The sequence below is a fragment of the Bombina bombina genome, chromosome 5 (assembly GCF_027579735.1).
Source record: "Bombina bombina isolate aBomBom1 chromosome 5, aBomBom1.pri, whole genome shotgun sequence".
NCBI classification, from domain to species: Eukaryota; Metazoa; Chordata; class Amphibia; order Anura; family Bombinatoridae; genus Bombina; species Bombina bombina.
In genome coordinates, this window is record NC_069503.1 from 675,620,783 (window position 1) to 675,633,888 (window position 13,106).

Sequence of the window (13,106 nt, forward strand, 5' to 3'; positions counted from 1 at the left end):
TAATCAAAGTTTTAAAAACCGGGCACTTTAGCATCAAAATTTACATTCACTTTAAAACATAATTTATGCTTACCTGATAAATTTATTTCTCTTGTGGTGTATCCAGTCCACGGATCATCCATTACTTGTGGGATATTCTCCTTCCCAACAGGAAGTTGCAAGAGGACACCCACAGCAGAGCTGTCTATATAGCTCCTCCCCTAACTGCCATATCCAGTCATTCGACCGAAGACAAGCAAGAGAAAGGAGAAACCATAGGGTGCAGTGGTGACTGTAGTTTAAAAAATACCTGCCTTAAAATGACAGGGCGGGCCATGGACTGGATACACCACAAGAGAAATAAATTTATCAGGTAAGCATAAATTATGTTTTCTCTTGTAAGGTGTATTCAGTCCACGGATCATCCATTACTTGTGGGATACCAATACCAAAGCTAAAGTACACGGATGAAGGGAGGGACAAGGCAGGTACTTAAACGGAAGGTACCACTGCCTGTAAAACCTTTCTCCCAAAAATAGCCTCCGAAGAAGCAAAAGTATAAAATTTATAGAATTTTGAAAAGGTATGAAGCGAAGACCAAGTCGCCGCCTTGGAAATCTGTTCAACAGAAGCCTCATTTTTAAAGGCCCATGTGGAAGCCACAGCTCTAGTAGAATGAGCTGTAATCCTTTCAGGAGGCTGCTGGCCAGCAGTCTCATAAGCTAAGCGTATTATACTTCTTTAGCCAAAGTGAAAGAGAAGTTGCCGAAGCCTTTTGGCCTTTCCTCTGTCCAGAGTAAACAACAAACAAAGCAGATGTTTGACGAAAATCTTTAGTAGCTTGTAAATAATACTTTAAAGCACGAACCACGTCAAGATTGTGTAATAGACGTTCCTTCTTTGAAGAAGGATTAGGACACAATGATGGAACAACAATCTCCTGATTTATATTCTTATTAGATACCACCTTTGGCAAAAACCCAGGTTTGGTACGCAAAACTACCTTATCTGCATGGAAGATCAGATAGGGGGAATCACATTGTAAGGCAGATAACTCGGAAACTCTACGAGCCGAGAAAATAGCTACCAAAAATAGAACCTTCTAAGATAAAAGCTTGATATCTATGGAATGAAGAGGTTCAAACGGAACCCCTTGAAGAACTTTAAGAACCAAGTTTAAACTCCATGGCGGAGCAACAGGTTTAAACACAGGCTTGATTCTAGCTAAAGCCTGACAACATGCCTGAAAGTCTGGAACATCCGCCAGACGCTTGTGCAAAAGAATAGACAGAGCAGAAATCTGTCCCTTTAAGGAACTAGCTGACAATCCTTTTTCCAATCCCTCTTGGAGAAAAGATAATATCCTGGGAATCCTGACTTTACTCCACGAGTAACCCTTGGATTCACACCAATAAAGATATTTATGCCATATCTTATGATAGATTTTCCTGGTGACAGGCTTTCGTGCCTGAATTAAGGTATCAATGACTGACTCGGAGAAGCCACGCTTTGATAAAAACAGAATTTATGCTTACCTGATAAATTACTTTCTCCAACGGTGTGTCCGGTCCACGGCGTCATCCTTGCTTGTGGGAATATCTCTTCCCCAACAGGAAATGGCAAAGAGTCCCAGCAAAGCTGGCCATATAGTCCCTCCTAGGCTCCGCCCACCCCAGTCATTCGACCGACGGACAGGAGAAAAAATAGGAGAAACCATAGGGTGTCGTGGTGACTGTAAAGAAAATAATTAATCGGACCTGATTAAAAAACCAGGGCGGGCCGTGGACCGGACACACCGTTGGAGAAAGTAATTTATCAGGTAAGCATAAATTCTGTTTTCTCCAACATTGGTGTGTCCGGTCCACGGCGTCATCATTACTTGTGGGAACCAATACCAAAGCTTTAGGACACGGATGAAGGGAGGGAGCAAATCAGGTCACCTAAACGGAAGGCACCACGGCTTGCAAAACCTTTCTCCCAAAAATAGCCTCCGAAGAAGCAAAAGTATCAAATTTGTAAAATTTGGCAAAAGTGTGCAGTGAAGACCAAGTCGCTGCCTTACATATCTGATCAACAGAAGCCTTGTTCTTGAAGGCCCATGTGGAAGCTACAGCCCTAGTGGAGTGAGCTGTGATTCTTTCAGGAGGCTGCCGTCCGGCAGTCTCATAAGCCAATCGGATGATGCTTTTAAGCCAAAAGGAAAGAGAGGTAGAAGTTGCTTTTTGACCTCTCCTTTTACAAGAATAGACGACAAACAGAGAAGAAGTTTGTCTGAACTCTTATGTAGCTTCTAAGTAGAACTTTAGAGCACGGACTACATCTAAATTGTGTAGCAAACGTTCCTTCTTTGAAACTGGATTCAGACACAAAGAAGGTACAACTATCTCCTGATTAATATTTTTGTTGGAAACAACCTTTGGTAGAAAACCAGGCTTAGTACGCAGAACAACCTTATCTGAATGGAACACCAGATAGGGTGGAGTACACTGTAGAGCAGATAACTCAGAAACTCTTCTAGCAGAAGAAATAGCAACCAAAAACAAAACTTTCCAAGATAACAACTTAATATCTATGGAATGTAAAGGTTCAAACGGAACCCCTTGAAGAACTGAAAGAACTAGATTTAAACTCCAGGGAGGAGTCAAAGGTCTGTAAACAGGCTTGATCCTGATCAAAGCCTGAACAAATGCTTGAACATCTGGCACAACTGCCAGTCGTTTGTGTAGTAGGACAGATAAAGCAGAAATCTGTCCCTTTAGAGAACTCATAGATAATCCTTTATCCAAACCTTCTTGTAGAAAGGAAAGAATCCTAGGAATCTTTATCTTATTCCATGGGAATCCCTTGGATTCACACCAGCAGATATATCTTTTCCATATTTTATGGTAAATCTTTCTAGTTACCGGTTTTCTGGCTTGAACCAGAGTATCTATCACGGAATCTGAAAACCCACGCTTTGATAGAATCAAGCGTTCAATCTCCAAGCCGTCCAAAAATTACCAAAATTTCACCACAGTGTCATAAAGCATTAAAAGTATTGCACACCAATTTTCAGAGCTTTAACCCTTAAAATAACGAAACCGGAGCCGGTTACAGTTTTAACCCCTCTACAGTCCCAGCTACAGCCTTTGCTGCGACTCTACCAAGCCCAGAGGGGAATACGATACCAAATGACGCCTTCTAGGAACTTTTCCAACTATTTTCAGGTCCTCACACATGCATCTGCATGTCTTACTCTCAAAAACAACTGCGCAGTAATGGCGCGAAAATGAGGCTCAGCCTACAACTGGGAAGGCCCTTCCTGACTGGAAAAGGTGTCTAACATAGTGCCTGACATTAAAAAACGTTCCCCAAGTTTATAAATGTGAAAAACCAGCATAAACATGTATAAAATGACCAAATAAAGCAATCGATTTTGCCCATAAAAGTGTCTACCAGTTTTATGGCCCATATTAAGCCCTTTATTCTGCTTGAGACTAAGAAAATGGCTTACCGGTCCCCATGAGGGGAAATGACAGCCTTCCAGCATTACACAGTCTTGTTAGAAATATGGCTAGTCATACCTTAAGCAGAAAAGTCTGCTGTTTCCCCCAACTGAAGTTACTTCATCTCAACAGTCCTATGTGGAAACAGCAAAGGATTTTAGTTACTGTCTGCTAAAATCATCTTCCTCTCACAAACAGAATTCTTCATCTTTTTCTGTTTCAGAGTAAATAGTACATACCATTACTATTTTAAAATAACAAACTCTTGATAGTAGAATAAAAAACTACAACTAAACACCACATACTCTTAACCATCTCCGTGGAGATGTTGCCTGTGCAATGGCAAAGAGAATGACTGGGGTGGGCGGAGCCTAGGAGGGACTATATGGCCAGCTTTGCTGGGACTCTTTGCCATTTCCTGTTGGGGAAGAGATATTCCCACAAGTAAGGATGACGCCGTGGACCGGACACACCAATGTTGGAGAAATCAAGCGTTCAATCTCCAGGCAGTCAGTCTCAGAGAAATTAGATTTGGATGATTGAAAGGACCCTGAAGTAGAAGGTCCTGTCTCAGCGGCAGAGTCCATGGTGGAAAGGATGACATGTCCACCAGATCTGCATACCAAGTCCTGCGTGGCCCCGCAGGCGCTATCAACATCATTGATGCTCTCTCCTGCTTGATTTTGGCAATCAGACGAGGGAGCAGAGGAAACGGTGGAAACACATAAGCCAGGTTGAAGGACCAAGGTGCTGCTAGAGCATCTATCAGCGTCGCCTTGGGGTCCCTGGACCTGGATCCGTAACAAGGAAGTTGAATAAACATTTTCTTAAGGTAACCCTCTAACTTTTTATCCATTGGATCTAAGAAAGCACAACTGTCCTCGACAGGGTTAGTAATACGCTTAGCTAGGGTAGAAACTGCTCCCTCCACCTTAGGGACCGTTTGCCATAAGTCCCGTGTGGTGGCATCTATTGGAAACATTTTCTTAAAAATAGGAGGGGGGAGAGAACGGCACACCTGGTCTATCCCATTCCTTAGTAATAATTTCTGTAAACCTTTTAGGTATTGGAAAAACATCAGTGCACACCGGCACTGCATAGTATTTATCCAATCTACAAAATTTCTCTGGCACTGCAATTGTATCACAGTCATTCAGAGCAGCTAAAACCTCCCTGAGCAACACGCGGAGGTGTTCAAGCTTAAATATAAATGTAGACATATCAGAATCAGGTTGAATCCTCTTCCCTGAGTCAGAAACATCACCCACAGAAAGAAGCTCTCCTTCCTCAGCTTCTGCATATTGTGAGGGAGTATCAGACATAGCTACTAAAGCGTCAGAATGCTCTGTATTTCTTCTAACTCCAGAGCTATCTCGCTTTCCTCGTAACCCAGGTAGTCTGGATAATACAGCTGACAGTGTATTATCCATGACTGCCGCCATGTCTTGTAAAGTAAACGCCATGGGCGCACTAGATGTACTTGGCGCCATTTGAGCGTGAGTCCCTTGAGCGGGAATCAAAGGGTCTGACACGTGGGGCGAGTTAGTCGGCATAACTTCCCCCTCGTCAGATTCCTCTGGTGATAAATTTTTTAAAGACAGAATATGGTCTTTATTACTTAAAGTGAAATCAGTACATTTGGTACACATTCTAAGAGGGGGTTCCACCATGGCTTCTAAACATAATGAACAAGGAGTTTCCTCTATGTCAGACATGTTTAAACAAACTAGCAATGAGACCAGCAAGCTTGGAAAACACTTTAAAGCAAGTTAACAAGCAAAAATAAAAACGGTACTGTGCCTTTAAGAAAAATAAAAAAGGTCAGAATTTGAAAAACAGTGAAAAAAAGCAGTAAATCAAACGAAATTTTTACAGTGTATATAATAGGCTAACAGAGCATTGCACCCACTTGCAAATGGATGATTAACCCCTTAGTTCAAAAAACGGATCAAAAAAACAATATAGACGTTTTTTAACAGTCCCAACAAACTGCCACAGCTCTGCTGTGGCCCTACCTTGCCATAAAAACGACTTTGGAAAGCCTAAAAACCCTTCAGAGAGGTCCTATAGCATTCAGGGGACTCCTTCAGGAAAGCTGGATGTCTCAGTCTGTAAAAGTTACTGCGCAATTAAGAGCTAAATTAGGCCCCTCCCACTCATGTCTACACAGTGAGAGGCCTAAGAAAACTGTTTCTAGGCAAATTTAAGCCAGCCATGTGAAAAAAATTAGGCCCCAATAAAGTTTTATCACCAAAACATATATAAAAACGTTTAAACACTGCCAGCAAACGTTTTATATGACAGGAATTGAAAATCCCTAAGAGTATTACCTCTGACAGTAAGCATGATACCAGTCGCTATTAAATCACTGTAATCAGGATTACCTTAAATAAATCTGGTATCAGCAGCATTTTCTAGCATTTACATTCTCTAGAAAAAAATTTAACTACACATACCTCATAGCAGGATAACCTGCACGCCATTCCCCAGCTGAAGTTACCTCTCTCTTCAGTTATGTGTGAGAACAGCAATGGGTCTTAGTTACAACCTGCTAAGATCATTAGAGATCACAGGCAGATTCTTCTTCTATTTTCTGCCTGGGATAAAAATAGTACAACTCCGGTACCATTTAAAATAACAAACTTTTGATAAAAAAACAACTACGTTTCACCACTTCTCTCTTACTACCGCCATGCTTGTCGAGAGTTGCAAGAGAATGACTGGATATGGCAGTTAGGGGAAGAGCTATATAGACAGCTCTGCTGTGGGTGTCCTCTTGCAACTTCCTGTTGGGAAGGAGAATATCCCACAAGTAATGGATGATCCGTGGACTGGATACACCTTACAAGAGAAATATCATTGAAATAAGTCTAAATAAAATTCCTATCATTAACTAAATTATTCCTATTTAAAACTAAACACTTACCTGTAAAATAAATCCTAAGCTAGCTACAATATAACTAATAGTTACATTGTATCTAGCTTAGGGTTTATTTTTATTTTACAGGCAACTTTGTATTTATTTTAACTAGGTAGAATAGTTATTAAATAGTTATTAACTATTTAATAACTACCTAGCTAAAATAAATACAAAAGTACCTGTAAAATAAAACCTAACCTAAGTTACAATAACACCAAACCTTACACTATATTTAAATAAATTAACTAAATCAACAACAATTAAATCAATTAAATTAAATTAGCTAAAGTACAACCCCCCCCACTAAATTACAGAAAATAATAAACAAATTACAAGATATTTAAACTAATTACACCAAATCTAATAGCCCTATCAAAATAAAAAAGCCCCCCCCCACAATAAAAAAAACCCTAGCCTAAACTAAACTACCAATAATAATACCAACCTTAAAAGGGCGTTTTGCGGGGCATTGCCCCAAAGTAATCACCTCTTTCACCTGAAAAAAAAAAAAAAAATACAAACAACCCCCCCAACAGTAAAATCCACCACCCACACAACCAACCCCCAAATAAAATACTAACTATAAAAACCTAAGCTCCGTGGAGATGTTGCCTGTGCAATGGCACTTAGCTCTTTTGCAAGCCCAAAGTCTCTAACCTAAAAATAAAACCCACCCAATACACCCTTAAAAAAAACTAACACTAACTCCCTAAAGATCGACTTACCGGGAGAAGTCTTCATCCAAGCCGGGCCGAAGTCCTCAACGAAGCCGGGAGAAGTCTTCATCCAAGCCAGGCAAAGTGGTCCTCCAGACGGACAGAAGTCTTCATCCAGACGGCATCTTCTATCTTCATCCATCCGGCACGGAGCGGGTCAATCTTCAAGACATCTGACGCGGAGCATCCTCTTCTTTCCGACGACTAACGACGAATGAAGGTTCCTTTAAATGACATCATCCAAGATGGCGTCCCTTAGATTCTGATTGGCTGATAGAATTCTATCAGCCAATCGGAATTAAGGGAGAAAAAATCCTATTGGCTGATGCAATCAGCCAATAGGATTGAAGTTCAATCCTATTGGCTGATCCAATCAGCCAATAGGATTGAGCTTGCATTCTATTGTCTGTTCCAATCAGCCAATCGGAATCTAAGAAACGCCATCTTGGATGACGTCACTTAAAGGTACCTTCATTCAGCTTTAGTAGTCAGATGAAGAGGATGCACTGCGTCGGATGTCTTGAAGATGGACCCGCTCCGCGCCGGATGGATGAAGATGGAAAATGCAGTCTGAATGAAGACTTCTGCCCATCTGGAGGACCACTTCGCCCGGCTGGGATGAAGACTTCTCCAAGCTTCGTTGAGGACTTTGGCCCGGCTTGGATGAAGACTTCTCCCGGTAAGTCGATCTTCAGGAGGTTAGTGTTAGGTTTTTTTAAGGGTGTATTGGGTGGGTTTTATTTTTAGGTTGGGCTGCAAAAGAGCTAACTGCCCTTTTAAAGGCAATGCCCATCCAAATGCCCTTTTCAGGGAAATGGGGAGCTAAGGTATTTTTAGATAGTATTTTATTTGGGGGGTTGGTTGTGTGGGTGGTGGGTTTTACTGTTGGGGGGGTTGTTTGTATTTTTTTTTTTACAGGTAAAAGAGCTAATTACTTTGGGGAAATGCCCCACAAAAGGCCCTTTTAAGGGCTATTGGTAGTTTAGTTTAGGCTAGGTTTTTTTTTTATTTTGGGGGGGATTTTTTTTATTTTAATAGGGCTATTAGATTAGGTGTAATTAGTTCAACTATCTGTAATTTGTTTAAGATTCTCTGTAATTTAGTGTTTGTTTGTTTTTTTTACTTTAGCTAATTTAATTTAATGTAGGTAATTGTATTTAATTTAGTTAATTTAATTTATTTAATTATAGTGTAGTGTTAGGGGTTATTGTAACTTAGGTTATGTTTTATTTTACAGGTACTTTTGTATTTATTTTAGCTAGGTAGTTATTAAATAGTTAATAACTATTTAATAACTATTGCACCTAGTTAACATAAATACAAACTTGCCTGTAAAATAAAAATAAACCCTAAGATAGCTACAATGTAACTATTAGTTATATTGTAGCTATCTTAGGGTTTATTTTACAGGTAAGTATTTAGTTTTAAATAGGAATAATTTAGTTAATGATAGTAATATTTATTAATATTTATTTAAATTATATTTAAGTTAGGGGGTGTTAGGGTTAGACTTAGGTTTAGGGGTTAATACATATATATAATATAGTGGCGGTGATGTTGGGGGCTGCAGATTAGGGGTTAATAAAAGTTGGTAGGTTGGGGAGACAGATTATGGGTTAATAAATAGTATGTAGGTGTCGGCGATGTTGGGGGCAGAAGATTAGGGGTTAATACATATAATGTAGGTGACGGCGGTGTCCGGAGCGGCAGATTAGGGGTTAATAATTATAATGTAGGTGTCGGCGATGTCGGGGGTGGCAGATTAGGGTTAATAAGTGTAATATTAGGGGTGTTTAGACTCGGGGTTCATGTTAGGGTGTTAGGTGTAGACATAAATTTTATTTCCTAATAGGAATCAATGGGGCTGCGTTAAGGAGTTTTACGCTGCTTTTTTGCAGGTGTTAGACTTTTTCTCAGCCGGCTCTCCCCGTTGATTCCTATGGGGAAATCGTGCACGAGCACGTATGACCAGATCACAGCTGACTTAAGCAGCGATGATATTGGAGTGCGGTAATGAGCAAAATTTTGCTCAACGCTCACTTCTTGTCTTTTAACGACGGGCTTGTAAAAACCTGTAATACCAGCGCTGTAGGTAAGTGAGCGGTGAGAAAAAACTGCTCGTTGGCACCGCACAGCCTCTAATGCAAAACTCGTAATCTAGGTGGATGTATTTTATATGTTAACCCAACCCCATTTAGAGATTATAAAAGAAGGATGTAAAAATAAAATGGGTCCTCAAAACCTCATTCTTAAAAAGTATTGCTCAGCTTTTTTAAATGGATTTGAAATTAGCAGATGAGGAACCTATTTGTATTACCTCCAAGGACCAGAACTGATAACTATTACTTTATACATTTTTCAATGGCACCCAGCATCTGCAAGTGTATTTCGTTTAGAAACTCTCTTAGAGCAACTCAACTTTAGTTTTTAGATAAATCCTTGGAAAAGCTGCATACAGCAGTGAAAAGTACATTGGAGCGAATGCTGTGGAATTCTTCTTGGACATGTGTATTGGTCTTGATCCTGAGCATAGAAATTTCGTGATAAGAGTCATTAAATTTCTATTACAACACAACCTTTTCAAGTTTTCAGATGTTTACTATCTCCAGAGGAGTGGAACCGCGATGGGGGCTAAATTTGCCCCCTCCTACGCTAACCTCTTCATGGGGTGGTGAGAGCGGTTCCACGTCTATGAAGATGGAAACAAGTTTTCTGGATATATCATTAAATCCATGAGATTCATTGATGATCTTTTGATCATCTGGTCTTCAGGACAGACACAAGCACAGGAACTGGTTGACTACCTGAACAACAATAAGGTGGGCTTGAAGTTTACCTTTGAATGGCATAAAAAAAACATCAATTATTTGGATGTAACTTTGACTGGAGATACTGATTCCAATAAAATCATCTCATTCCTTTATCGTAAGCCTATCTTCGGGAACACCCTACTGCACGCCAACAGCAGCCATCCCCAACATGTGTTTAAGGGAATAGCAAAAGGCCAATTTATGCGAATTAAACGCAACTGTTCCCGGAGACAGGACTACCTCAGAGAGAGTGAAGATCTTAGTAGACGAATGTTGGAAAGGAATTACCCAGAGAAGGTAATCAACAGAGCACGTTCTGAGGTTAATCAGATGGATAGGTCTCAACTATTTTTTCAGACAAAATTGTTAAAGGGACACCTAAGGTTCGCAGTAAACCTACCCTAGTGATGGCTTACTCAAATCAGTATCACCAGGTATACAACATCATTAGAAAAAACATTCCCATCTTGCGTGAGGATAAAATCCTACGTAAGGTGATTAATGATGGTTGCAACTTTGTGTACAAAAGAAATTTGACTCTAGAAAATTATTGTCTCCTAGTTTACTTAAAGGGGAGGAACGTAGGAGCTCATGGTTACATTTTAAAGGCACCTTTAAATGTGGTAAACGGTCATGTAGTTCATGTGACCATATTAAAATAGCCACTACGTTTTCCTCAGCCGTCAGCGCAGAAACATTTGAAACCAAGGGATGTGTCAAATGTGGCAGCAAATACGTAGTGCACCTTATTGAGTGTACTTCGTATTGTCGACAATACGTAGGAAGAACCACTAGAGAGGTAGGGACACATATTAAAGAACATCTGTCTCATATCTCTCATGAGAGAGCAGTGTCAGCACTATCTAAACATTTTTTGGAGGTTCATAATGGGGATGTTGGGTCCTTCAGGTGGCAGGCAATCGAGCAGATTGTCGAACCCCCAAGAGGTGGTGACAAATTCCGTATACTTTCCAGGCAGGAGATATACTGGATCTACAAGCTGGGTTGCCTGCTACCTGTGGGATTCAACTCAGAATTTGATATTATCAACTATTGGCAAAGTTGAATAGGTAGTGGATTGTTCACTGGACGTTTTATGATTTTTAGTTATTCACATCTATATCTTTTTTGTATATCCTTTAAACTGTCCATTAAGTCATATCTAGTCTAACTTGTACTCATGTCTAATGGGTATTTATAGCATACCTTCCAATAGTATCACTAACATTAAGTGTGCATATATGTTTAAATTTTGGTATTTAATTACTTCATGTGGCTTTGATAAATATGCATCCACTACATATTATGTTCCTCAATTTATATTCCTCAATTATTTGCTCTATATATATGAAATATTATAATAATATACATAAAATGATGAGCTAATACTAACTTTAGCATTTGTTTGAATTATACATATATTGAGTATTGTCACTAATGGTTAATTTATGTGAGCAATTGTTTTCTTGTATCTCCCAAGGGAGCAGTTAAAGGGTTTTAAATAGTTACACCTGTTAACATGCTTTATGTCTATGACTACAGCCTGTATGGCTGAAACCGGTCAGACGTTTCAATTATAGCTCTCATTTCTATATGGAGTCTGCCATTTTTGGAGTTTTTTAGAAGTATCCAATAAAGTTTTTTGATTATTTTATACAGCACTCTCTCTTTTTGCATTCCTCTTTTTTGTTCTTGCTGGGACGGTTTGGGAACTTTTTTTTTCGGAACAAATATGTAGTTAATAAAACAAGCAGCTTGTAAGTGTGGAGGCAAAACAAAATCAAGTGGCCATCAGTTAATCCACCAGCTAAAGCTCATAGTAGTATCTGATGCTAAAACCTTAGTGTCAGATTTTAGGAATACTGGCTCTTGAAACAAGCAAATATTAACAGTTGTCAAGTCCGGTCTTGTGTGCAAATTCAAGTGGCTTATCATGTTTGTTAACTTAGTATCCTACAGAAATTCCAAGCACCACTCAGCAAGGTTAAGACTATAAGACTATAAGAGCATTATTATGTAACATCTACTACAACAGATGACATATCAATCCAGACCTGCAAGGCAGCGGTTGCATGTAGACCTTGATGATTTATTGTACCAAATGATGTATTTTATATGTTAACCCAAACTCATTTAGAGACTATAAAAGAAGGATGGAGAAATAAAAGGGGTCCTCAAGACCTGAAAAGGATCTGAAATTAGCAGATGAGGAACCTATTTGTATTTCCTCCAAGGACCAGAACTGATAACTGTTACTTATACATTTTTCAGTGGCACCCAGCATCTGCAAGTGTATTTCGTTCAGAAATTCTCTTAGAGCAACTCAACTTTAGTTTTCAGATAAATCCTTGGAAAAGCTGCATACAGCGGTGAAAAGTACATTGGAGCAAATGCAAGGGGAAAGCCACGAAGGAGAGGAAAAGCCAGTACACACTGCAAGCGTGTTTTTAGACTCTGGTATTATACTTTGGGACTGCTGATATGGCACCTTATTGTATATCTCCAAGTGAGCAGAGTTCTTATACTCACTGCTGGTTGTATTCCTTGTTAAGTGGTAGTATTTACCCTGTTTTTAAGTAATAACGTTTTTTATCTACAGAAGTGATCCAGATACCCTGGGGATTTGTATTGCGCTATTTACTTAGCGCTAATGTAGATCTGAAGAATGTGAGTACTGTACTCTTCCCTATATGTAAATGATTCTATATTTGTAACTTATTACACTATGATATTTTGTTTCTATTTCTTCTTTTGAGGAAAACCAGCCAGCAGAGAAGAATCAATAAAGGATCATTGGTTGAACTGATAAATTGTATTGATTTCTTTATAAACACATTTGGTACACTGTGTGTATATATTCTGCACTATGTTTGTTATTTTAAAGTTATTTTGTATTTAGTGAATTTACTCACAGGGTGACACCAAGTGTTTGTTTTATTGTACATTACAGTCATTTTGTAAAAATGCATTATAAATTAATCAATGCAATATGAATATCAAATGAATATTTTATAAACATGTCAAACTTTAATTAAAATTGTTTGGCAGTTTAGGGACACAGCTCTTCAAAATCTTTAGGGTTGCTTACCTTATCTTTATATATCTTCTTCAAAACAAATGTACCTTTACAAATATTTTCCAGTTGGTTTTATATATCACAAAATGTTGTTGTCTTTCATCTAAATTTGAAGTGAAG

At 39.1% G+C, this 13,106-nt stretch overlaps 1 protein-coding gene across 1 annotated transcript in view; it reads right to left on the minus strand.

Moving 5' to 3' along the window:
• PIGN (phosphatidylinositol glycan anchor biosynthesis class N) overlaps positions 1-13,106 on the minus strand; it is a 1,169,967-nt gene that overhangs the window by 624,366 nt on the left and 532,495 nt on the right. The window lies entirely within an intron of this gene.